This window comes from Salmo salar, chromosome ssa19, assembly GCF_905237065.1.
Source record: "Salmo salar chromosome ssa19, Ssal_v3.1, whole genome shotgun sequence".
In the NCBI taxonomy this organism is placed as follows: Eukaryota; Metazoa; Chordata; class Actinopteri; order Salmoniformes; family Salmonidae; genus Salmo; species Salmo salar.
In genome coordinates, this window is record NC_059460.1 from 39,337,201 (window position 1) to 39,364,330 (window position 27,130).

The 27,130-nt window shown below is 46.5% G+C and overlaps 1 protein-coding gene across 2 annotated transcripts in view; it reads left to right on the forward strand.

Moving 5' to 3' along the window:
• The window catches only part of LOC106578757 (zinc finger MIZ domain-containing protein 1), a 389,252-nt gene that overhangs the window by 205,067 nt on the left and 157,055 nt on the right, over positions 1 to 27,130 (forward strand). Inside the window, exon 3 of one of the 2 annotated variants that reach the window (XM_045702291.1) lies at positions 24,085 to 24,128. The exons of the other annotated variant lie outside the window; for it this stretch is intronic. The gene's annotated coding sequence lies outside the window, so the exon portion shown is untranslated. The remainder of the gene's footprint in view (positions 1 to 24,084; positions 24,129 to 27,130) is intronic. 2 annotated transcript variants of the gene reach the window in all.

Below are 27,130 nucleotides of genomic sequence, written 5' to 3' on the forward strand. Positions count from 1 at the left end.
CCCAACAGCCCACTCCCAACAGCCAGTATACAACAGCCAGTATACAACAGCCCACTCCAACAGCCCACTCCCAACAGCCCACTCCCAACAGCCCACTCCCAACAGCCCACTCCCAACAGCCCACTCCAACAGCCCACTCCCAACAGCCCACTCCCAACAGCCCACTCCCAACAGCCCACTCCCAACAGCCCACTCCCAACAGCCCACTCCCAACAGCCCACTCCCAACAGCCCACTCCAACAGCCAGTATACAACAGCCCACTTCCAACAGCCAACTCCAACAGCCTGTATACAACAGCCCACTCCCAACAGCCCATCCAACAGCCAACTCCACAACAACCCACTCCACAACAGCCCACTCCAACAGCCAGTATACAACAGCCCACTCCACAACAGCCACTCCACAACAGCCACTCCACAACAACCCACTCCAACAGCCCACTCCAACAGCCAGTATACAACAGCCCACTCCCAACAGCCCACTCCCAACAGCCCACTCCCAACAGCCCACTCCCAACAGCCCACTCCCAACAGCCCTCTCCAACAGCTAGTATACAACAGCCCACTCCAACAGCCCGTACACAACAGCCCACTCCAACAGCCCACTCCAACAGCCAGTATACAACAGCCCACTCCCAACAGCCCACTCCAACAGCCAGTATTCAACAGCCCACTCCCAACAGCCCACTCCAACAGCCAGTATACAACAACCCACTCCAACAGCCCACTCCCAACAGCCCACTCCAACAGCCCACTCCAACAGCCCACTCCAACAGCCCACTCCCAACAGCCAGTGTACAACAGCCCACTCCCAACAGCCAGTATACAACAGCCCACTCCCAACAGCTCACTCCCAACAGCCCACTCCAACTGCCAGTATACAACAGCCAGTATACAACAGCCCACTCCAACAACCCACTCCAACAGCCAGTATACAACAGTCCACTCCAACAGCCAGTATACAACAGCCCGCTCCCAACAGCCCGCTCCCAACAGCCCCCTCCCAACAGCCCCCTCCCAACAGCCCCCTCCCAACAGCCCACTCCCAACAGCCCACTCCCAACAGCCCACTCCAACAGCCAGTATACAACAGCCACTCCCAACAGCCCACTCCCAACAGCCCACTCCCAACAGCCCACTCCCAACAGCCCACTCCCAACAGCCCACTCCCAACAGCCCACTCCAACAGCCAGTATACAACAGCCCACTCCCAACAGCCCACTCCCAACAGCCCACTCCCAACAGCCAGTATACAACAGCCCACTCCCAACAGCCCACTCCAACAGCCCACTCCAACAGCCCACTACAACAGCCCACTCCAACAGCCAGTATACAACAGCCTACTCCCAGCAGCCCACTCCAACAGCCAGTATTCAACAATGCCCACTCCCAACAGCCCACTCCAACAGCCTGTATACAACAGCCCACTCCCAACAGCCCACTCCAACAGCCAGTATACAACAGCCCACTCCCAACAACCCACTCCCAACAGCCCACTCCACAACAGCCACTCCACAACAGCCCACTCCAACAGCCCACTACCACAGGCAGTATACAACAGCCCACTCCCAACAGCCCACTCCCAACAGCCCACTCCAACAGCCCACTCCAACAGCCCACTCCAACAGCCCACTCCAACAGCCTGTATACAACAGCCCACTCCCAACAGCCCACTCCAACAGCCAGTATACAACAGCCCACTCCCAACAGCCCACTCCAACAGCCAGTATACAACAGCCCACTTCCAACAGCCCACTCCAACAGCCTGTATACAACAGCCCACTCCCAACAGCCCATCCAACAGCCCACTCCAACAGCCAGTATACAACAGCCCAATCCACAACAGCCCACTCCACAACAGCCCACTCCAACAGCCCACTCCAACAGCCAGTATACAACAGCCCACTCCCAACAGCCCACTCCCAACAGCCCACTCCAACAGCCCACTCCCAACAGCCCATCCAACATACAACAGCCCACTCCACAACAGCCAGTATACAACAGCCCACTCCCAACAGCCCACTCCCAACAGCCCACTCCAACAGCCAGTATACAACAGCCCACTCCAACAGCCAGTATACAACAGCCCACTCCCAACAGCCCACTCCCAACAGCCCACTCCCAACAGCCCACTCCAACAGCCAGTATACAACAGCCCACTCCAACAGCCAGTATACAACAGCCCACTCCCAACAGCCCACCCCCAACAGCCCACCCCCAACAGCCCACTCCAACAGCCCACTCCCAACAGCCCACTCCCAACAGCCCACACCCAACAGCCCACTCCAACAGCCCACTCCAACAGCCCACTCCCAACAGCCAGTGTACAACAGCCCACTCCCAACAGCCCACTCCCAACAGCCCGTATACAACAGCCCACACCCAACAGCCCACTCCCAACAGCCCACTCCCAACAGCCCACTCCCAACAGCCCACTCCCAACAGCCCACTCCCAACAGCCAGTATACAACAGCCCACTCCAACAGCCCACTCCAACAGCCAGTATACAACAGCCCACTCCCAACAGCCCACTCCAACAGCCAGTATACAACAGCCCACTTCCAACAGCCTCTTTTTATTTAATCTTTATTTAACTAGACAAGTCAGTCAAGAACAAATTCTTATTTTCAATGACTGCCTAGGAACAGTGGGTTAACTGCCTTGCTCAGGAGCAGAACCACAGATTTTTACCTTGTCAGCTCGGGGATTCAATCTTGCAACCTTTCGGTTACTAGTCCTACACTCTAACCACTAGGCTACCTGCTGTCCCTACACTCTAACCACTAGGCTACCTGCCGTCCCTACACTCTAACCACTAGGTTACCTGACGTCCCTACACTCTAACCACTAGGCTCCCTGCCGTCCCTACACTCTAACCACTAGTCTACCTGCCGTCCCTACACTCTAACCACTAGGTTACCTGCCGTCCCTACACTCTAACCACTAGGCTACCTGCCGTCCCTACACTCTAACCACTAGTCTACCTGCTGTCCCTACACTCTAACCACTAGGTTACCTGCCGTCCCTACACTCTAACCACTAGGCTACCTGCCATCCCCACACTCTAACCACTAGTCTACCTGCCGTCCCCACACTCTAACCACTAGGCTACCTGCCGTCCCTACACTCTAACCACTAGGCTACCTGCCATCCCCACACTCTAACCACTAGTCTACCTGCCGTCCCCACACTCTAACCACTAGGCTACCTGTCGCCCCTACACTCTAACCACTAGTCTACCTGCCGTCCCTACACTCTAACCACTAGGCTACCTGCCGCCCCTACACCCTAACCACTAGTCTACCTGCCGTCCCTACACTCTAACCACTAGGCTACCTGCCGTCCCTACACTCTAACCACTAGGCTACCTGCCGTCCCTACACTCTAACCGCTAGGTTACCTGCCGTCCCTACACTCTAACCACTAGGCTACCTGCCGTCCCTACACTCTAACCACTAGGTTACCTGCCGTCCCTACACTCTAACCACTAGGTTACCTGCCGTCCCTACACTCTAACCACTAGGCTACCTGCCGTCCCTACACTCTAACCGCTAGGCTACCTGCCGTCCCTACACTCTAACCGCTAGGTTACCTGCCGTCCCTACACTCTAACCGCTAGGTTACCTGCCGTCCCTACACTCTAACCACTAGGCTACCTGCCGCCCCTACACTCTAACCACTAGTCTACCTGCCGTCCCTACACTCTAACCACTAGGCTACCTGCCGTCCCTACACTCTAACCACTAGTCTACCTGCCGTCCCTACACTCTAACCACTAGTCTACCTGCCGTCCCTACACTCTAACCACTAGGCTACCTGCCGTCCCTACACTCTAACCACTAGGCTACCTGCCATCCCTCCACTCTAACCACTAGTCTACCTGCCATCCCTACACTCTAACCACTAGTCTACCTGCCCCCCTACACTCTAACCACTAGGCTACCTGCCGTCCCTACACTCTAACCACTAGTCTACCTGCCGTCCCTACACTCTAACTAAATGACTCCAACTATAGTAACAATCAAATGATAAATTACTAACTGTAATATTTCACCATTCTTATAACCTTAAAATAAATACGATCATACAAAGTGACAGTACAATATTTTTTTTTATTTAACTGACGACTTACAACATCCACTGAGCGACGCAGAGACTCATTACAACTTCAGCTTAGTCCGTCTGTGACCAAGAGAAAGTAGTGATATTAAATTATTTAGTCTTTTTTTTCACGTTGAGAAAATCTAAATCCATCTGAGAACATCACAGTGAGATTGAACTACTTTTGTTGAGTCCGCTAGGAAATCATTCCTTTGTCTGGATAGCCCAGAAAATGTGGCGTGTCGCTCCCTGTGCAAATAACCGATTTCCTGTGTCTGTGAAACTCACAACTGTGCTTGCAATTGTGCATATGAATCCAAACAACCAGCACTTTTAGTGAGTGTAAGGCAATTGATGTTGTGCCGTTCACAGAGCGTGCTATACACAGAAATATCAGTCGGATCCGGTCCAGAATTGCTCAACGTCCCCTATATGGGGGATATAAATGCTTCCCTTTCCCACCTGGACGAAAAGAACACCTACGTGAGAATACTATTCATTGACTGCAGCTCAGTGTTCAACACCATAGTGCCCTCAAAGCTCATCACTAAGCTAAGGACCCTGGGACTAAACACCTCCCTCTGCAACTGGATCCTGGACTTCCTGATGCCCCCCCCTCCAGGTGGTAAGGGTAGGTAACAACACATCAGCCACGCTGGCTGATACTCAACACGGGGGCCCCTCAGGGGTGCAGTCTTAGTCCCCTCCTGTACTCCCTGTTCACCCATGACTGCATGGCCAGGCACGACTCCAACACCATCATAAAGTTTGCCGATGACACAACAGTGGTAGGCCTGATCACCGACAACGATGAGACAGCCTATAGGGAGGAGGTCAGAGACCTGGCAGTATGGTGCCAGGACAACAACCTCTCCCTCAACGTGATCAAGACAAAAGCGATGATTGTGGAATACTGGAGAAAGAGGACCGAGCACACCCCCATTCTCATCGATGGTGCTGTAGTGGAGCAGGTTGAGAGCTTCAAGTTCCTTGACATCCACATCAACAACAAACTAACATGGTCCAAACACACCAAGACAGTCATGAAGAGGGCACGACAAAACCTATTCCCCCTCAGGAGACTGAAAAGATTTGTCATGGGTCCTCAGATCCTCTAAATGTTCTACAGCTGCACCATCGAGAGCATCCTGACAGGTTGCATTACAGCCTGGTATGGCAACTGCTCGGCCTCCGACCACAGGGCAATACAGAGAGTAGTGCGTATGGCCCAGAACATCAATAGGGTCAAGCTTCCTGCCATCCAGGACCTCTATACCAGGCGGTGTCAGAGGAAGGCCCTAAAGATTGTCAAAGACTCCAGCCACCCAAGTCATAGACTGTTCTCTCTGTTAACGCACGGCAAGCGGTCCAAGAGGCTTCTAAACAGCTTCTACCCCCCAAGCCATAAGACTCCTGAACATCTAGTCAAATGGCTACCCAGAATATTTGCATTGCCCCCACCCCTCTTTTACACGGCTGCTACTCTTTATCTATGCATAGTCACTTTAATAACTCTACCTACATGTACATATAACCTCAATTACCTCGACTAACCGGTGCCCCCGAACATTAACTCTGTACCGGTACCCCCTGTATATAGTCTCGCTATTGTTATTTTACTGCTGCTCTTTAATTATTTGCTACTTTTATTTATTATTTTTTAATTATCTATTTTTTACTTAACACTTATTTTTCTTTAAACTGTTTTGTTGGTTAAGGGCTTTTAAGTCAGCATTTCACTGTGAGGTCTACACCTGTTGTATTCAGCATTTCACTGTAAGGTCTACGCCTGTTGTATTCGGCCCATGTGACAAATCAAATTCTATTACATTTGCCAGGCCTCCATTAAACACCTCACTGTTTAAGGTTCTCTCTAAGCAGAACTCATTCTTCAAATTTGCTGATTTAAAAGAAGAATATAAATAAGATGGATTACCATTACATCTAAAATTTCCACATTCCATTGATTATGGTTGGATGTATTTCAGTCGATTTCTTCTGAAATTCCTTCACTGCTGGTGGCCTGGCTTATCACTGGGGATTTGTTTAAAGAAGAAGTCATCAGAAACCATTCATTAAACAGTTACGTCTCCATATATTTATCTCTCTATCTCTCCTCTATATCTCCCTCTCTCTATCTCTCTCTCTCCTCTCTCCCTCTGTTCTCTCTCTGTCCTCTCCCTCTATCTCCTCTCTCTCTAGCTCCCTCTCCGTCTCTCCATCTCTCCCCCTCTCTCCTCTCCATCTCACCCTCTCTCCGTCTCTCTCTCCCTCTCTCTCCCTCTCTCCCTCTCTCTCTCTCTCTCTCCCTCTCTGTTCTCTCTCTCTCCTCTCTCCCTCTGTTCTCGCTCTCTGTTCTCTCTCTCTCTCTCTAGCTCCCTCTCCGTCTCTCCATCTCTCTCCTCTCCATCTCTCCCTCTCGCCGTCTCTCTCTCTCCCTCTCGCCGTCTCTCTCTCCCTCTCTGTTCTCTCTCTCTCTCCCTCTCTGTTCTCTCTCTCTCCTCTCTCCCTCTGTTCTCTTGCTCTCTCTCCTCTCTCCCTCTCTGTTCTCTCTCTCTCTCTCCTCTCTCTCTAGCTCCCTCTCCGTCTCTCCATCTCTCCCTCTCTCTCCTCTCCATCTCTCCCTCTCGCCGTTTCTCTCTCTCCCTCTCTCCGTCTCTCCGTCTCTCTCTCCGTCTTGCCGTCTCTCTCTCTAAAAAATGAATCTAAATGGAAAGCATTGTCTTCATTATTTGCCACTAGTCTAGTGAATGAAGGTAGTTGCCGTGGTTACAGCAATCTGAAGGCAGGAGGGCGGCAGGCTGCTGGTTTTAGGCCAGAGGAGGTAGAAGAAGAGGAGGAAGCGGAGGGTTAGAAAAAAATAACAAAGTAGCTGATAATGGACAGAGAGACTGTGCAAATGTGGTTTTACTGACTGACTGAGTGGGGTGTGTGTGTGTGTGTGTGTGTGTGTGTGTGTGTGTGTGTGTGTGTGTGTGTGTGTGTGTGTATTAAATGTTTCACCTATTAATAAGAGAAATGGGGAAACTTCCATGGCTTCCACACCAATCAGAATTCAGATTGCCTCCACAGCATGGGGTCGACCCAGGGGATTTCACAGCCAGGAAACAGTCTACTTTTCAAAGACCTTTATGTATTTTAAAAGGAAAAATAATTAATATTAATAAACACAAGTTAAATTTACCTGTGAATCTTTTGAAGGAATTGCAAGGCACAGGTAAATTAATCATTATCGTAGTGATAAGGTATTAGATGCCAGACACACATGCATCTAGACACACACACACACACACACACACACACACACACACACACACACACACACACACACCTTGGGAATCAGGGACAAGGTGACTTTCGGTTTTTCGACTTTCGGGAGGGAAGGAGAGAGGGAGGGAAAGAGGGGGGAGGGGGAGAGAGGTGAAGAGGGAGATGGAGGTGGAGAGATGAAGGGGAAGAGAGGGAAAGAGATGGAGTGGGGGAGAGAGATGAAGGGTAAGAGAGGGAGAGGGAAGGGGAAGAGAGGGAAAGATGGAGTGGGAGAGATGGAGGGGGAGAGAGAGATGAAGGGGAAGAGAGGGAAAGAGATGGAGTGGGGGAGAGAGATGGAGTGGGGGAGAGAGATGAAGGGGAGGAGGGGGAGAGAGATGAAGGGGAAGAGGGGGAGAGGGAGGGGAGAGAGATGGAATGGGAGAGATGGAGGGTGAGAGAGAGATGAAGGGGAGGAGAGGGAAAGAGAGAGATGAAGGGGAAGAGAGGGAAAGAGAGAGAGGGAGAGAGAGGGAGGGGGAGAGAGATAGAGAGATGGAGTGGGGGAGAGAGATGGAGTGGGGAGAGATGGAGAGAAGATATTACTAGTAATAGAAAGTGGGCACAGGGGACCCTTCTGTCTGGTCTTTGTGAATCATGTCAGATAGTAATTGGTTTACCTGATACATTACTTTATGTTAGGGTTCAAACACAACACCCTATGTTGGGGTTCACTCTCAATGCCCTATGTTGGGGTTCAAACACAACGCCCTATGTTGGGGTTCAAACACAACGCCCTATGTTGAGGTTCAAACACAACGCCCTATGTTGGGGTTCAAACACAACGCCCTATGTTGGGGTTCATACACAACGCCCTATGTTGGGGTTCAAACACAACGCCCTATGTTGGGGTTCATACACAACGCCCTATGTTGGGGTTCAAACACAATGTCCTATGTTGGGGTTCAAACACAACGCCCTATGTTGGGGATCTGCTGGGCTAAACTAAATTACCACAGGATAGACCGACCTTCCTGAGAACACCAGTGACCCCCAACGCAGAGACAGGCTGTTTCTGATTGGTCAGGGCACATCAACACACACAAACACACCATAATGTCACGGGAGCTGATTAGTGTTATGAAGCAGAAGCAGAATGATGGGATGTTTCAGGCCTCCTGAGGAGTGTGAGAGTGTTTGTTGTTGAGTTGGGTTAGTTAGTACTGTGTAGATTGAGTGACGTCTGTAGGATCTATAGAAATCATCTTCCGGCAGCTGGGTACATACATTCAGCTGGGTACATACATACATACATACATTCAGCTGGGTACATACATTCAGCTGGGTACATACATACATTCAGCTGGGTACATACATACATTCAGCTGGGTACATACATACATTCAGCTGGGTACATACATATATTCAGCTGGGTACATACATACATTCAGCGGAGTACATACATTCAGCGGAGTACATACATTCAGCTGAGTACATACATTCAGCGGAGTATATACATTCAGCTGGGTACATATATACATTCAGCTGGGTACATACATACATTCAGCTGGGTACATACATATATTCAGCTGGGTACATACATACATTCAGCTGAGTACATACATTCAGCGGAGTACATACATTCAGCTGAGTACATACATACATTCAGCTGGGTACATACATTCAGCTGGGTACATACATTCAGCTGAGTACAGTACATACATTCAGCTGAGTACAGTACATACATTCAGCTGGGTACAGTACATACATTCAGCTGGGTACAGTACATACATTCAGCTGGGTACACACATTCAGCTGAGTACAGTACATACATTCAGCTGGGTACAGTACATACATTCAGCTGGGTACACACATTCAGCTGAGTACAGTACATACATTCAGCTGGGTACAGTACATACATTCAGCTGGGTACATACATCCAGCTGGGTACAGTACATACATTCAGCTGGGTATAGTAGATACATCCAGCTGGGGACAGTAGATGCATTCAGCTGGGTACATACATCCAGCTGGGTACATACATCCAGCTGGGTACAGTAGATACATCCAGCTGGGGACAGTAGATACATCCAGCTGGGGACAGTAGATACATTCAGCTGGGTACAGACATTCAGGTGGGTACAGACATTCAGCTGGGGACAGTAGATACATTAAGCTGGGGACAGTAGATACATCCAGCTGGGTACAGGAGATGCATCCAGCTGGGTACAGTAGATACATCCAGCTGGGTACAGACATTCAGCTGGGTACAGGAGATACATCCAGCTGGGGACAGGAGATGCATCCAGCTGGGGACAGGAGATGCATCCAGCTGGGGACAGTACATACATTCAGCTGGGTACATACATCCAGCTGGGTACAGTACATACATTCAGCTGGGTACAGTACATACATTCAGCTGGGTACATACATCCAGCTGGGGACAGTAGATACATTCAGCTGGGGACAGTAGATACATCCAGCTGGGGACAGTAGAGACATTCAGCTGGGTACAGACATCCAGCTGGGGACAGTAGAGACATTCAGCTGGGGACAGTATATACATCCAGCTGGGGACAGTAGATACATTCAGCTGGGGACAGTAGATGCATCCAGCTGGGGACAGGAGATACATCCAGCTGGGGACAGTAGATACATCCAGCTGGGGACAGTAGATACATCCAGCTGGGGACAGGAGATACATCCAGCTGGGGACAGGAGATACATCCAGCTGGGGACAAGAGATACATCCAGCTGGGGACAAGAGATACATCCAGTTGGGGACAGGAGATACATCCAGCTGGGGACAAGAGATACATCCAGCTGGGTACAGTAGATACATCCAGCTGGGTACAGTACATATATTCAGCTGGGTACAGACATCCAGCTGGGGACAGTACATACATTCAGCTGGGTACAGACATCCAGCTGGGGACAGTATATACATCCAGCTGGGTACAGGAGATGCATCCAGCTGGGTACAGTAGATACATCCAGCTGGGTACAGACATTCAGCTGGGTACAGGAGATACATCCAGCTGGGGACAGGAGATGCATCCAGCTGGGGACAGGAGATACATCCAGCTGGGGACAGTAGATAAATCCAGCTCGGGACAAGAGATACATCCAGCTGGGGACAGGAGATGCATCCAGCTGGGGACAGGAGATGCATCCAGCTGGGGACAGGAGATACATCCAGCTGGGTACAGGAGATACATCCAGCTGGGGACAGGAGATACATCCAGCTGGGGACAGGAGATACATCCAGCTGGGGACAGGAGATACATCCAGCTGGGGACAGGAGATACATCCAGCTGGGGACAGGAGATGCATCCAGCTGGGGACAGGAGATGCATCCAGCTGGGGACAGGACATGCATCCAGCTGGGGACAGGAGATACATCCAGCTGGGGACAGGAGATACATTAAGCTGGGGACAGTAGATACATCCAGCTGGGGACAGGAGATACATCCAGCTGGGGACAGTAGATACATCCAGCTGGGTACAGTAGATACATCCAGCTGGCTGCTATTCTAATTCACAGTAACCCCTTTATAGGTGTGCATTTCCCTCTGTTCCTCCAGTGTATGTTGATGTGGTGCAGCTGACAGAACTGGACCCTATAGGATACTATTGTCACGTCTCAGCCCTTTGTTTTGTCTGTGGTGAGGCGAGGCTGGCTTTCAATGCATTATTGACTCAAATCACACTGGGTCCTGAACGGGCCTGAGAAACGGCTGCTGTTCTCTCCTTTTCTAATAGATTAGCTACACCGCATCCGTTACACACACACACACACACACACACACACACACACACACACACACACACACACAATACCAGACTGTGAGCGAGAGTAGTGGGTGTTGCTTGTAATTATAGAAAGAAAAGTTTATTTTTATTGTTCTTAATTGACTGCCTATCTCTGATTTCTAGTGTGAATGTGTGTAAAACCTGGTTGAGAGTAAGGCTTTGTGTTTTATAATACACATTCTCTGACTACCACTACTCTCTGACTACCCTCTGACTACCACTACCCTCTGACTACCACTACCCTCTGACTACCACTACCCTCTGACTACCACTACTCTCTGACTACCACTACCCTCTGACTACCACTACCCTCTGACTACCACTACCGTCTGACTACCACTACCCTCTGACTACCCACTGACTACCACTACCCTCTGACTACGACTACACTCTGACTACCCTCTGACTACCACTACCCTTTGACTACTACTACCCTCTGACTACCACTACCCTCTGACTACCACTACCCTCTGACTACCATTACCCTCTGACTACCCTCTCACTACCACTACCCTCTGACTACCACTGCCCTCTGACTACCACTACCCTCTGACTACCCTCTGACTACCACTACCCTCTGACTACCACTACCCTCTGATTACCACTACCCTCTGACTACCACTACCCTCTGACTACCCGCTCACTACCACTACCCTCTGACTACCACTACCCTCTGACTACCACTACCCTCTGACTACCATTACCCTCTGACTACCCTCTCACTACCACTACCCTCTGACTACCACTGCCCTCTGACTACCACTACCCTCTGACTACCCTCTGACTACCACTACCCTCTGACTACCACTACCCTCTGATTACCACTACCCTCTGACTACCACTGCCCTCTGACTACCCGCTCACTACCACTACCCTCTGACTACCACTACCCTCTGACTACCACTACCCTCTGACTACCACTACCCTCTGACTACCACTGCCCTCTGACTACCCTCTCACTACCACTACCCTCTGACTACCACTGCCCTCTGACTACCACTACCCTCTCACTACCACTACCCTCTGACTACCACTACCCTCTGACTACCACTACCCTCTGACTACCACTGCCCTCTGACTACCACTACCCTCTGACTACCCTCTCACTACCACTACCCTCTGACTACCATTACCCTCTGACTACCCTCTCACTACCCTCTCACTACCACTACCCCACTAGAGGAGGTTTTGGCACACTGACACATATAATCATTAAGGAAATATAATAATAATATAATGCACAGCCCTGTTGGCTGAACATAGGTTCTTCTACCAGCCTTCTTTGAATTCCTTCCTTTGTATCTGCTCTGCTGTCACTCCTCCCCATGTGCTATCTGTCTCTCTCTCTCCCTCTCTCCCCCCTCCCTCTCTCTCTATCTCTGTCCCCCCCTCTCTCTCTCACTCTCTCTCTCTCTCCCTTTCTCTCTCCCCCCTCCCTCTCTCTCTCTCTCTCGCTCTCCCTTTCTCTCTCCCCCCTCCCTCTATCTTTCTCTCTTCCCCCCTCTTTCTCTCTGTCTCTCTCTCTCTCTCCCTTTCTCCCCCCCCCTCTATCTCTGTCTCCCTCTCCCTCCCCCCTCTCTCTCAATTCAATTCAAAGGTATTTATTGGCATTTGAAACATATTTTTTTTGCGTTGACAAAGCAAATTGAATAGACAATAAGCAAAAGGGAAATAAACAAGGGAAACATCAGTAAACATTCCACTCACAAAACATTTAAACATTTCAAATGTTATATTATTGTCTATGTGTTGTAACAATGTGCAAATAGTTGAAGTATGAACAGCATTGAAATATGGGTTGTGTTTACAATGGTGTTTGTTCTTCGCTGGTTACCCTTTTGTCATGGCAACGGGCTATAAATCTTGCTGCTGTGATGGCACACTGCAGTATTTCACCTGACAGATATGGGAGATTATCAATGTTTGATATGTTTTCAAATTCTTTATGGGTCTGTGTGATCTGTGGGAAATATGTGTCTTTAATATGGTCATACATTTGTCAGGAAGTGCAGCTCAGTTTCCACCTGATTTTGTGGGCAGTGGTCACATAGCCTTTCTATTGAGACAGGCTATGTTCACTGAGTGGTCAGGTTTTCTGACGGTTTTCTGCCGCTGTGTTCTCTCTGTTTAGGGCCAGATATGATTCCAATTTGCTCAGATTTTTGGTTGATTCTTTCCAGTGTGTCAAATAGTTATATTTTTGCGTTCTCATAATTTGGTTGGGTCTAAATGTGTTCCTTTCCTGGGGCATTGTGGGTTCTGTTTGTGAACAAAGCCCCTGAACTAGCTGAACCAGCTGAAGGGGACTCTTCTCTAGTTTCATCTCTCTGTAGGTCAGGGCTCTGAGGGTACCCTTCTCTAGGTTAATCTCTCTGTAGGTGAGGGCTCTGAGGGTACTCTTCTCTAGGTTAATCTCTCTGTAGGTGAGGGCTCTGAGGGGACTCTTCTCTAGGTTAATCTCTCTGTAGGTGAGGGCTCTGAGGGGACCCTTCTCTAGGTTAATCTCTCTGTAGGTTAGGGCTCTGACTCTTCTCTAGGTTAATCTCTCTGTGGGTGAGGGCTCTATGGTGGAATGTGTGGGCATCACTACTTTGTAGGTGGTTGTAGAATTGAACAGGTATTTTCTGGATGTTGATAACTAACAGGTATAGGCCTAATTCTACATTGTTTGGGGTTTTGCATTGTACACAAAGTAGATTTTAGCAAATTCTGCACGTAGAGTCTCAATTGGGTGTTTGTCCCATTTTGGTAATTTTGTGAGCCCCAGATCCCACATCTGTAGAGGTTCGATAACGGATTGAAGTATTTTTTTGCCAGATCCTAATTGGGATGTTGAGGTTAATGTTCCGTTTGATGGCATAGAAGGCCCTTCTTGCCTTGGCAGGCCGGGAGCAGGCCGGGAGCAGCGGTTGCTCCTGCTGTTTCAAAGTTGTAGGTGGCATGAGTAAGGCTGGTATATGGAAAATGAACATCCACTCCCAAGAGAGACACATGAGATGAATGCATAATAAACCAAGAGACTGGCAGAAAACAGAAGAGGGAACACTACACACACACACACAATATGTTAACACACACACACACACACACACACACACACACACACACACACACACACACACACACACACACACACACACACACACACACACACACACACACACACACACACACACACACAATATGTTAACACACACACACACACAGACACAATATGTTCACACACACACACACACACACAATATGTTAACACCCACACCCACACAGACACAATATGTTAACACACACACACACACACACACACACACACACACACACACACACACACAATATGTTAACACACACACACACACACACCATATGTTAACACACACACACACACACACACACACACACACACAATATGTTAACACACACACACACACACAATATGTTAACACCCACACACACACACACACACACACACACACACACACACACACACACAAATATGTTAACACCCACACCCACACAGACACAATATGTTAACACACACACACACACACACACACACACACACACACACACACACACACACACACACACACACACACACACACACACACACACACACACATATGTTAACACACACACACACACACACACAATATGTTAACACCCACACCCACACAGACACAATATGTTAACACACACACACAATATGTTAACACCCACACAGACACAATATGTTAACACACACACACACACACACACACACACACACACACACACACACACACACACACACACACACACACACACACACTGGTTGGTAGCTTGGGGTTGTGGAGAGCAGAGAGTCTTCCCAAGTGTGGTCTCTCTACTCTGCTCTGGTCTGCATTCCAAATGACACCCTGTACTCTATATATCTAAGGGTCAAATGTAGTACACTACAATTAAGGAACAGGGAGGGGAGGTTGGAAGGACGGAGGGGAGGAGGAGGAGATTGCCCCCCCATTTGTTTTAGTCCTTTTATCACAGCTTCGCTGAGGACTCTTCTCTTCCCTCTCTGACATTGGTGAACACATTACACTTGGTTAGAAAGGAGATGATTGTGTGTGTGTGGAGAGGAGTGTGTTGAGCTCCCGCAGGAATCCAGGAGGCTTTCCTATGTCCCTTCTAGACAAAATGTTTCACTGTGATAGTGAAGGTGTAAACTTGGCAGTATATAGTGAAGGTGTAAACTAAACACTATATTTGACCTCTCAGCTTCCCTATCAAATCTAAAAATGTCAAGCAGAAAACCTAAGATAATTAACAACAATGACAAATGATTTGATGAAGAACGCAAAAACCCCAAAAAATAAATTGAGAAACCTATCCAACCAAAAGCATAGAGACCCAGAAAACCTGAGTCTACACCTTCACTATGGTGAATCACTAAAACAATACAGAAATACACTACGGAAAATGAAGGAACAGCACATCAGAAATCAGCTCAATGTAATTGAAGAATCCATAGAATCTAACCACTTCTGGGAAAATTGGAAAACACGAAGAACTATCTATCCAAAATGGAGATGTATGGATAAACCACTTCTCCAATCTTTTTGGCTCTATAACAAAGAACAAACCACAAAAACATGATCAAATACAAATCTTAGAATCAACTATTAAAGACTACCAGAACCCACTGGATTCTCCAATTACATTGAATGAACTACAGGACAAAATACAAACTCTCCAACCCAAAAAGGCCTGTGGTATTGATGGTATCCTAAATTAAATGATAAAATATATAGACCACAAATTCCAATTGGCTGTACTAAAACTCTTTAACATCATCCTCAGCTCTTCCCCAATATTTGGAACCAAGGACTGATCACCCCAATCCACACAAGTGGAGACAAATTTGACCCCAATAACTACTGTGGGATATGCGTCGACAGCAACCTTGGGAAAATCCTCTGCATTATCATTAACAGCAGACTCGTACATTTCCTCAGTGAAAACAATGTACTGAGCAAATGTCAAATTGGCTTTTTACCAAATTACCGTACGACAGACCACGTATTCACCCTGCACACCCTAATTGACAAACAAACAAACCAAAACAAAGGCAAAGTCTTCTCATGCTTTGTTGATTTCAAAAAAGCTTTCGACTCAGTTTGGCATGAGGCCCTGCTATACAAATTGATGGAAAGTGGTGTTGGTGGGAAAAACATATGATATTATGATATCCATGTACACAAACAACAATTGTGCCGTTAAAATTGGCACAAAAAAACACCCACAGTGGGGTGAGACAGTGATGCAGTTTAAGCCCCAACCTAAAATAAATCAATATAAATATATGTGGAAAACCCATTGCCCTTTATGGTTGTGAGGTCTGGGGTCCGCTCACCAACCAACAATTCACAAAATGGGACAAACACCAAATTGAGACTCTGCATGCAGAATTCTGTGAAAATATCCTCAGTGTACAACCTAAAACACCAAATTATACATGCAGAGCAGAATTAGGCCGATACCCGCTAATTATCAAAATGTCAGAAAAGAGCCGTTAAATTCTACAACCACCTAAAAGGAAGCAATTCCCAAAAAGGCTCACTCAAATCATGAGAAAACTAAAAATTATTACTTGATACATTGGAAAGAATTAACAAAAAAACAGAGCAAACTACAATGCTATGTGGCCCTAAACAGAGAGGACACAGTGGCAGAATACCTGACCACTGTGACTGACCCAAACTTAAGGAAAACTTTGACTATGTACAGACTCAGTGAGCATAGCCTTGTTATTGAGTAAGGCCGCCCGCCGTAGGCAGACCTGGCTCTCAAGAGAAGACAGGCTATGTGCACACTGCCCACAAAATGAGGTGGAAACTGAGCTGCACTTCCTAACCTCCTGCCAAATGTATGACCATATTAGAGACACATATTTCCCTCAGATTACACAGACCCACAAAGAATTAGAAAACAAACCCAATTTTGATAAACTCCCATATCTACTGGGTGAAATACCACAGTGTGACATCACAGCAGCAACATTTGTGACCTGTTGCCACAAGAAAAGGTCAACCAGTGAAGAACAAACACCATTGTAAATACAACCCATATTTATGTTTATTTATTTTCCCTTTTGTACTTTAACTATTTGCACATCATTACAACACTGTATATATACATAATTTGACATTTGAAATGTCTATTATTTTGAACTTCTATGAGTGTAATGTTTACTGTTAATTTTTATTGTTTATTTCACTTTTGTCTATCTATTTCACCTGCTTTGGCAATGTTAACATATGTTTCCCATGCCAATAAAGCCCCCTAAAGAGAGAGAGAGAGAGAGAGAGAGAGTGATGGGATGGGGAGAGAGAGTGATGGGATGGGGAGAGAGTGATGGGATGGGGAGAGAGAGTGATGGGATGGGGAGAGAGAGTGATGGGATGGGGAGAGAGAGTGATGGGATGGGGAGAGAGAGGGATGGGATGGGGAAAGAGAGAGGGAAGGGATGGGAAGAGAGAGAGGGAAGGGATGGGGAGGGGGAGAGAGAGGAAGGAGAGAGGGATTTGGAAAGAAAGAGGGAAGGTGAGAGAGAGGGAAGGAGAGAGGGAATGGGAAAGAGAGAGAGGGAATGGGAAAGAGAGAGGGAATGGGAAAGAGAGAGAGGGAGAGGGAATGGATGGGGAGAGAGAGGGAAGGAGAGAGAGAAAGAGGGAATGGGAAAGAGAGAGAGGAAGAGGGAATGGATGGGGAGAGAGAGGGAAGGGGAGAGGGAGGGAAGGGGAGAGAGGGAAGGGGAGAGAGGGAAGGGGAGAGAGAGGGAAGGGGAGAGAGAGAGAGATGGAGGGGAGAGAGATGGAGGGGAGAGAGAGAGATGGAGGGGAGAGAGAGAGATGGAGGGGAGAGAGAGAGATGGAGGGGAGAGAGAGAGATGGAGGGGAGAGAGAGAGAGATGGAGGGGAGAGAGAGAGATGGAGGGGAGAGAGAGAGAGAGAGAGTGCAGTGAAGGAGGAAGAGAGGGAGATGGAGAAAGACGGGGGAGATCAGTGAACAGCGACCAACTCAGCAGGGCTCCTGGATTAACGTGTGTGTTTTTGTGTGTGTGTGTGTGTGTGTGTGTGTGTGTGTGTGACCATACTGCACTGTGAATCTCCCTCTCTGGCTCCTGGTTGCTTGAGGTTCACACCAAACCACATGATATAAAATAAATCCATTACCAAGCCTCTTAAGGAACCGTGTGGAGAGAGGAGTCTGTCAGAGAGATGGACGGAGAGGGAGACGGGCGGAGAGGGAGACGGGCGGAGAGGGAGACGGGCGGAGAGGGAGATGGGCGGAGAGAGAGACGCCCTCTCTCTCCTTCCTTCTCCCACTATTTCTCTCGCCCTCTCTCTTTCTTTCTCTCTCCCTCTTATTCCTCACTCTCTCCCTCTCCTCTCCGCTCTTTTCCCCCTGTTACCCGCTCCCCTCCCTCTCTTTCTCTCTCTCTTTCTCTTCATCCATGCCATGTCCCTCCCCAGTCCTTGGAGGTCTGGGATCTGTGTTCAAGTCTTCCTTGCCCCAGAGCGAGCAGCCTGTCTCCCTTAATGATCCTCCAATGGCCCCTGGAGGACTCTGATTGTTTTGGTACACCAGCCATTTAGATTCATGCATTAACCACTCCTTAACTCTTCCCTCCCTCCCTCCCTCCCTCCCTCCCTCCCTCCCTCCCTCCCTCCCTCCCTCCCTCCCTCCCTCCCTCCCTCCCTCCCTCCCTCCCTCCCTCCCTCCCTCTGTCTCTCCCCCTCCCTCCCTCCCTCCCCTCCTCCCTCTCCTCCTCTCTCCCCTCTCCCCTCCTCCCTCCCTCTCCTCCTCCCTCCCTCCGTGACAGCTCATCTGAGAAACCGTGTACAAAGCTGCAAGAGTGTGTGTTCCATTTGTTCTGCTGTGATGGCTGGTGATAAAGACAGTCATTGTCTTGCTGTCTTTCAGAGTGTTAGGGAGGCATCCTTCCCTCTTAATGATGTCTACTATGGATAGCTCTGTTATTGTTTGTTGTGAACAATTCTTTATTCAATCACATAATATGTGCAGTCAGTCAATAAGATTTTGCTGTAGACATTTTGGGATTGTCGTGTTTTTCGATTTTTCTAAGAGGGATGTTTTGGCGTGTAAAATAGTTTCCTCTAAAGTGTAGAGACCTGTGGTGTAAATATAACAACAGTTCAAAGAACAATTATTCTACTCTGTTGTGAGAATGTTTTATTCAGCATTGAATAAGGGTGGCGGGTGGTTAGAGCGTTGGGCCAGTAACCGAAAGGTTGCTGGATCGAAATTGCCGAGCTGGCAAGGTAAAAAACTATCGTTCTGAACAAGGCAGTTAACTCACTGTTCCTAGGCCGTCATTGTAAATAAGAATTTGTTCCCAAACTTGACTAGTTAAATTAAGGCTGTGTATCGCTGTGTTGTGAAATTATTATTATACGTTTTGTGTTGAAGAAGACAACTATATAATCTTCTCATGTACATACACGTGAGTCTGAGGGGAATTAGCTAGCATGGAATCACATCTTAAAAAGGCTTTATTTACTTCCTCATGATTCCAATCCCAGATTGGGATTATAAAACTGCATCATGTTGAAAAGGTGTAGTCAGGCCTCATCTGGCAGTGGACCCTGGGAAAAGGGAGAGGAACCCCGATTAATAATGAGATCATCTTGTCCTCTATATTAGTGCTCCTCTCCTCTCATCTCTCCTCATCTCATCTCATCTCATCTCCTCCATACTCCACTGGCTTTCATGTTGTCTGCGTCACAAATCTTATTCCCTATACATGGCACTAATTTGGACAAGAGCCCTATCAAAAGTAGTACGCTATTTAGGGAATAGGGTGCTATATCGGATGCAGGCATTTGTCTTGTCTCTTTATTACGGCTCTGACAGACTTTAATACATGTCTTCAGGTTCCTGAAAGAAATTAGTCTTCTGGTGAGGCGGTGTTATGGTTGTAGAGGAGTCATCTCATCTGTTATGGTTGTAGAGGAGTCATCTCATCTGTTATGGTTGTAGAGGAGTCATCTCATCTGTTATGGTTGTAGAGGAGTCATCTCATCTGTTATGGTTGTAGATGAGTCATCTCATCTTGTTATGGTTGTAGAGGAGTCATCTCATCTTGTTATGGTTGTAGATGAGTCATCTCATATTGTTATGGTTGTAGAGGAGTCATCTCATCTGTTATGGTTGTAGAGGAGTCATCTCATCTGTTATGGTTGTAGAGGAGTCATATCATCTTGTTATGGTTGTAGAGGAGTCATCTCATCTGTTATGGTTGTAGAGGAGTCATCTCATCTGTTATGGTTGTAGATGAGTCATCTCATCTTGTTATGGTTGTAGAGGAGTCATCTCATCTTGTTATGGTTGTAGATGAGTCATCTCATATTGTTATGGTTGTAGAGGAGTCATCTCATCTTGTTATGGTTGTAGAGGAGTCATCTCATCTGTTATGGTTGTAGAGGAGTCATATCATCTTGTTATGGTTGTAGAGGAGTCATCTCATATTGTTATGGTTGTAGAGGAGTCATCTCATCTTGTTATGGTTGTAGAGGAGTCATCTCATCTGTTATGGTTGTAGAGGAGTCATCTCATCTTGTTATGGTTGTAGAGGAGTCATCTCATCTTGTTATGGTTGTAGATGAGTCATCTCATATTGTTATGGTTGTAGAGGAGTCATCTCATCTGTTATGGTTGTAGAGGAGTCATCTCATCTTGTTATGGTTGTAGAGGAGTCATCTCATCTTGTTATGGTTGTAGAGGAGTCATCTCATCTGTTATGGTTGTAGAGGAGTCATATCATCTTGTTATGGTTGTAGAGGAGTCATCTCATCTGTTATGGTTGTAGAGGAGTCATCTCATCTTGTTATGGTTGTAGAGGAGTCATCTCATCTTGTTATGGTTGTAGATGAGTCATCTCATATTGTTATGGTTGTAGAGGAGTCATCTCATCTGTTATGGTTGTAGAGGAGTCATCTCATCTTGTTATGGTTGTAGAGGAGTCATCTCATCTGTTATGGTTGTAGAGGAGTCATCTCATCTGTTATGGTTGTAGAGGAGTCATATCATCTTGTTATGGTTGTAGAGGAGTCATCTCATCTTGTTATGGTTGTAGAGGAGTCATCTCATCTGTTATGGTTGTAGAGGAGTCATCTCATCTTGTTATGGTTGTAGAGGAGTCATATCATCTTGTTATGGTTGTAGAGGAGTCATCTCATCTTGTTATGGTTGTAGAGGAGTCATCTCATCTGTTATGGTTGTAGAGGAGTCATCTCATCTTGTTATGGTTGTAGAGGAGTCATCTCATCTGTTATGGTTGTAGAGGAGTCATCTCATCTGTTATGGTTGTAGAGGAGTCATCTCATCTTGTTATGGTTGTAGAGGAGTCATCTCATCTGTTATGGTTGTAGAGGAGTCATCTCATCTTGTTATGGTTGTAGAGGAGTCATCTCATCTTGTTATGGTTGTAGATGAGTCATCTCATATTGTTATGGTTGTAGAGGAGTCATCTCATCTTGTTATGGTTGTAGAGGAGTCATCTCATCTGTTATGGTTGTAGAGGAGTCATATCATCTTGTTATGGTTGTAGAGGAGTCATCTCATATTGTTATGGTTGTAGAGGAGTCATCTCATCTTGTTATGGTTGTAGATGAGTCATCTCATATTGTTATGGTTGTAGAGGAGTCATCTCATCTGTTATGGTTGTAGAGGAGTCATCTCATATTGTTATGGTTGTAGAGGAGTCATCTCATCTGTTATGGTTGTAGAGGAGTCATCTCATCTGTTATGGTTGTAGAGGAGTCATCTCATCTGTTATGGTTGTAGAGGAGTCATCTCATCTTGTTATGGTTGTAGAGGAGTCATCTCATCTGTTATGGTTGTAGAGGAGTCATCTCATCTGTTATGGTTGTAGAGGAGTCATCTCATCTGTTATGGTTGTAGAGGAGTCATCTCATCTAGTTATGGTTGTAGAGGAGTCATCTCATATTGTTCTGGTTGTAGAGGAGTCATCTCATATTGTTGTGGTTGTAGAGGAGTCATCTCATATTGTTGTGGTTATAGAGGAGTCATCTCATCTTGTTATGGTTGTAGAGGAGTCATCTCATCTTGTTATGGTTGTAGAGGAGTCATCTCATATTGTTGTCATGTGATGCCTAACTAGCAGCTGCAGTAAATTAACTACACTGATTTATCTGTCTGTCTGTCTGTCTGTCTGTCTGTCTGTCTGTCTGTCTGTCTGTCTGTCTGTCTGTCTCTCTGTCTCTCTGTCTCTCACTCTCACTCTCCCTGTCTCTCTCAATTCAATTCAAATTGCTTTATTGGCATGACATAGCAATGTACATTTTACCAATGCATACTTCGAAGATTAAATTATTCATTCGCAATATTAACGTAATACAAATTAAAGTAATAATAATTCATATTGTCAACAGGACAACAGTAACAACAATAACCAAGGGTCAAAATAACCATACATTGAACAATAACAATAAGCATACAGTAGAGGACATGTGCAGGTTGATTGGTCTGTCAGACACTGTCCCTCATTTTATGGCAGGCAGATAGCACTGCATTTTGCTTTGTGTTTGTTTCCCAGTAAGTAATGTAGTTTTGTTTTGATTGTGTTGTAATTTGGTTTATTCTGATTGATTGGATGTTCTGGTCCTGAGGCTTCAGTGTGTTAATAGAACAGGTTAGTGAACTCAGCCCCAGGACCAGCTGGATGAGGGTCCTGAGGCTTCAGTGTGTTAGTAGAACAGGTTAGTGAACTCAGCCCCAGGACCAGCTGGATGAGGGTCCTGAGGCTTCAGTGTGTTAGTAGAACAGGTTAGTGAACTCAGCCCCAGGACCAGCTGGATGAGGGGACTCTTTTCTTTGCTCAGCTCTTGGCATTGCAGGGCTTGGTCATGATATGAAAGGGGGGTCACTGTATTTTAGATGTTTCCAAAACATAATTTCTCTTTCATGAGTTTTTATTATTAGTGGATATTGGCCTAATTCTGCCCTGCATGCATTGTTTGTAGTTTTCCTCTGTACATGTAGGAGAATCTTACATAACTCTGAATGCAGAGTTTCAATGGGGTGTTTGTCCCATTTGATGAAATCTTGTTTTGCAAGTGGACCCCACACCTCGCTGCCATAAAGTCCAATTGGTTCAATGACACATTCAATTAGTTTAAGCCTAATTTGAATAGGTATTTCAATCAAAATTAGTTTTTTAATGGCGTAGAATGCCCTGCGTGCTTTCCCTCTCAGTTCATTCACTGCCTCATTAAGGTGTCCAGTTGAGCTTATTTTTAAACCTCAGTAATTGTAGTGTGTGCAGTACTCTATTTACACTGATTATACAAAACATTAGGAACACCTGCTCGTTCCATGACAGACTGACCAGGTGAATCCAGGTGAAAACTATGATCCCTTATTGATGTTACCTGTTAAATCCACTTCAATCAGTGTAGATGAAGGAGGAGACGGGTTAAAGAAGGACTTTTAAGCCTTGAGACAATTGAGACATGGATTGTGTTTGTGTGCCAGTCAGAGGGTGACAAAAGATTTAAGTGCATTTGAACGGGATATGGTAGTAGGTGCCAGGCGCGCTGGTTTGTGTCAAGAACTGCAACGCTGCTGGGTTTTTTACGCTGAACAGTTTCCCATGTGTATCAAGAATGGTCCACCACCCAAAAGATATCCAGCTAAGTTGACACAACCGTACGAAGCATTCAACACCTTGTGTAGTCCATGCCCTGATGAATGGAGGCTGTTCTGAAGGCATTGGGGCCGTAACTCAGTATTTGGAAGGTGTTCTTAATGTTTTGTTCACTCAGTGTATTTGTTACCAATTGAGAACTTTTTTGTAAAAAACTATTATTCTCTCTCTCTCTCTCTCTTCTCTCTCTCTCTCTCCAGATAGTGGTAAACTATCTGAATTCCAGCAGAAAAGTTGTCTCAAGGTAATTTACATGTTTTTTTTTAAATAAATAATTTAACCTTTATTTAAACTAGGCAAGTCAGTTAAGAACAAATTCTTATTTACAATGACGGCCTACACCGGACAACGCTGGGCCAATTGTGCGTCGCCCCTATGGGAGTCCCAATCACGGCCAAAATGTGATGCAGCCTGTAGTCGAACATCTTGCACTGAGATGCAGTGCCTTAGACCGCTGCGTCACATGGGAACCCCAAATGACACACACACAGAGAGAGAGAGAGAAATGATAAACATCTAGACAGAACTCTACAATAGATATGTAGCTTCATAATGACATATTGCAGTATTCCTCCTCTATCCTGAGGATAATCTTTAACTAGTTAGTTATATATCCAACTGAAAGACTCGTGTTTAATATAGCCAAGTGAATAGCATAACATTTGAATTAGTCTCAGAGCTATAATGTGCGTCGCGATATGCCACCCTGTTCCCTACTTAGTGCACTACTTTTGACCTGGACCCATATGTGCGCTCATCAAAGTTAGTGCACTATATAGGGAATAGAGCGCCAAAAAGTCAATGTCTGCTAGTTTTTATACTGAGAGAGAGAGAGAGATACAGAGAGAGATACAGAGAGAGAGAGAGAGATACAGAGAGAGAGATACAGAGAGAGAGAAGAGAGAATACAGAGAGAGAGTGATACACACAGAGAGAGAGTAATACAGATACAGAGAGAGACATACAGATACAGAGAGAGAGTGATACACAGAGAGAGAGAGAGAGTAATACAGATACAGAGAGAGAGATAGAGATACATAGAGAGATACAGAGAGAGAGTGATACAGAGAGAGGGAGCTCATCAATAAGCATGAGGTCAGACAGTCGGTGTTGGTCTGAGTGGGCCTTGTTAGGAAGCAGCAGCGGAGGATTAGTAGAGCTGGTAAAGGCTTAAAGGTACACCTCTCCCTCCCTCTCTCCCTCCCTCCACCTCTTGGTGCTGTTAGAGGAGAGGACGGGTGGGAGGGAGGGAGTGTGAGACTGTCAGAGGGGCAGGGAGACACCTGCTGGTGGCTGGCCTGAAAGACACCGTGTGGTTTGAGCTAGCTGGATGGGGCTGTGATTGTGTCTCCACATTGTGGCTCTGTGTTCTACCATGGATGGGACTACAAGCTGTGTCTTTCTGTCTGTCATTGTGCTCTGCTGTGGTGCACATGGCTCTGGGATGTCATTGTGGATACAGAGAAAGGAAGGAATGACAACAGTACTGAGCTGTTACAGAGGAGGGAATGACAACAGTACTGAGCTGTTACAGAGGAAGGAATGACAACAGTACTGAGCTGTTACAGAGGAGGGAATGACAACAGTACTGAGCTGTTACAGAGGAAGGAATGACAACAGTACTGAGGTGTTACAGAGGAGGGAATGACAACAGTAATGAGCTGTTACAGAGGAAGGAATGACAACAGTACTGAGCTGTTACAGAGGAGGGAATGACAACAGTACTGAGCTGTTACAGAGGAAGGAATGACAACAGTACTGAGCTGTTACAGAGGAGGGAATGACAACAGTACTGAGCTGTTACAGAGGAGGGAATGACAACAGTACTGAGCTGTTACAGAGGAAGGAATGACAACAGTACTGAGCTGTTACAGAGGAAGGAATGACAACAGTACTGAGCTGTTACAGAGGAAGGAATGACAACAGTACTGAGCTGTTACAGAGGAGGGAATGACAACAGTACCGAGCTGTTACAGAGGAGGGAATGACAACAGTACTGAGCTGTTACAGAGGAAGGAATGACAACAGTTCTGAGCTGTTACAGTGGAAAGAAAGAAAACAGTTCTGAGCTGTTACAGAGGAAGGAATGACAACAGTACTGAGCTGTTACAGAGGAAGGAATGATAAGAGTACTGAGCTGTTACAGAGGAAGGAATGACAACAGTACTGAGCTGTTACAGAGGAAAGAATGACAACAGTACTGAGCTGTTACAGAGGAAGGAAAGACAACAGTTCTGAGCTGTTACAGAGGAAAGAGAGACAACAGTACTGAGCTGTTACAGAGGAAGGAATGACAACAGTACTGAGCTGTTACAGTGGAGGGAATGACAACAGTTCTGAGCTGTTACAGAGGAAGGAATGACAACAGTACTGAGCTGTTACAGAGGAAGGAAAGACAACAGTACTGAGCTGTTACAGAGGAAGGAAAGACAACAGTTCTGAGCTGTTACAGAGGAGGGAATGACAACAGTTCTGAGCTGTTACAGAGGAGGGAATGACAACAGTACTGAGCTGTTACAGAGGAGGGAATGACAACAGTACTGAGCTGTTACAGAGGAATGAAAGACAACAGTTCTGAGATGTTACAGAGGAAGGAAAGAAAACAGTTCTGAGCTGTTACAGAGGAAGGAAAGAAAACTGTTCTGAGCTGTTACAGAGGAAGGAAAGAAAACAGTTACGAGCTTTTACAGAGGAATGAAAGACAACAGTTCTGAGCTGTTAGAGGAAGGAAAGCAAACAGTTCTGAGCTGTTACAGAGGAAGGAAAGAAAACCGTTCTGAGCTGTTACAGAGGAAAGAAAGAAAACAGTTCTGAGCTGTTACAGAGGAAGGAAAGAAAACAGTTACGAGCTTTTACAGAGGAAGGACAGACAACAGTTCTGAGCTGTTAGAGGAAGGAATGACAACAGTTCTGAGCTGTTACAGAGTAAGGAAAGACAACAGTACGGAGCTGATAATGATTACATTTACATGCACACAATAATGTGATTATTGTGGATAGCAGATTAATATAATTGTTTGGTTTAAACATTTACATGCTTTGCAAGAAGAACAAGTTCCCTAATAATGTGACTTTTACAATATTTTACTGATGAGTAGTTTCCAGTTAAGAAATGACATATTCCCAGCAACAAGTTGATGTTTAGTTACTGATAAAGAAACGTGAACCTCTTCACAGTGCTGCTCATCACCGTCTCATTCTCTTGCTGAACAGTGGAAGTGTTCCATCACAACACTTCCATCATCA